This window comes from Desmodus rotundus, chromosome 12 (assembly GCF_022682495.2).
Source record: "Desmodus rotundus isolate HL8 chromosome 12, HLdesRot8A.1, whole genome shotgun sequence".
Lineage (NCBI taxonomy): Eukaryota > Metazoa > Chordata > Mammalia > Chiroptera > Phyllostomidae > Desmodus > Desmodus rotundus.
This window is the reverse complement of record NC_071398.1, coordinates 79,830,346-79,831,569: the sequence shown is the minus strand read 5'-3', so window position 1 is coordinate 79,831,569 and position 1,224 is coordinate 79,830,346. Positions and strand designations below refer to the sequence as shown.

General features: G+C 38.8%; 1 pseudogene; it reads left to right on the top strand.

The window, feature by feature from the left end:
* The first annotated feature begins 274 nt into the window (after positions 1-274).
* On the top strand, positions 275-397 carry LOC112318397 (U4 spliceosomal RNA; annotated as a pseudogene).
* The last annotated feature ends 827 nt before the right edge of the window (positions 398-1,224 follow it).

Sequence of the window (1,224 nt, the reverse complement as noted above, 5' to 3'; positions counted from 1 at the left end):
CCATTTGTATATCTTTCAAAAAATATATTTAGTCAAGTCTGCCATTTTTTTTTGTCTTTTTGGTTTTAGTTGTAAGAGTTTTTTATGTATTCTGGGTATTGGACCTTTATCAGATGCGTGGCTTACAAATTTTTCTCCTATTCTGTGGGTTGTCATTTCACTCTTGACCGTGTCTCTTGAAACAGAAAAGTTTTCAGTTTTGATGAGGTCCAGCTTGTTGATTTTTTCTTTTGTTGCGTAAATTCTTGGTGCCATAATTAAGAACCCATGGCCTAGCTTTGCACAGTGGCAGTATCGTAGCCAATGAGATTTATCCAAGGCGCGATTATTGCTAATTGAAGAAATCATTGCCCAAGCCCCGGCTGGGTAGCTCAGTTGGTTGAAGCATCATCTTGATACATCAAGATTTGGGTTTGATCTTCAGTCAGAGCACGTACAACAGGCAACTAATCAAAGCAGAAAGAAGTGGAACAACAAATCAATGTTTCTCTCTCTCAATAAATAATTTTTGAAAAAAGAAAAGAAAAAGAGCCCTGGTCAGTGTGGCTTAGTTGGTTGGAGTGTTGTCCCAGAAACCAAAAGGTCGTGCGTTGGATTCCCAGTCAGGGCTCATGCCTGGGTTGTGGGCCGGGTCCCCAGCTACAGGCACTCAAGAAGCAACCAATCAATGTTTCTCTCACACATTGATGTTTCTCTCCCTCTCTGTCTCCCTCCCTTCCCCTCTCTCTAAAAATAAATAAATAAAATCTTTTTAAAAAGTTAAAAACATTTAAGAATTCCTGTTCTAGGTTAACCAATAAAAAAGTAGAAGAATGTATAACTAAGAATTAGAGGGGGGAAATGAAATAATGGAATAAATGAATAAATCCAAAGAGGTCAGAGTGACAGGAAAAGAACAGAGAAGATGAGATAAATATAAAACAAATTATGAAATGGTAAGAATGAAATTAAAGTATATCAGTAAATCAATTAAATATAAAGAGAAAACCACCCTAATTAAAAGACAAAGACTGCTGCCCTGGCCAGATGGCTCAGTGGTTGGAGCATCGGCCTGTACACCAAAAGGCTGTAGGTTCGACCCCCGGGTCCAGTCATGTGCTTAGTTTGGGGTTTGAACCCTCATCGGGGCGCGCACAGAAGGCAACTGACCGATGTTTCTCTTTCTCTTCCTCTGTCTCTAAAATCAGTAAATGTATCCTCAGGTGAGAATAAAAAATAATATAA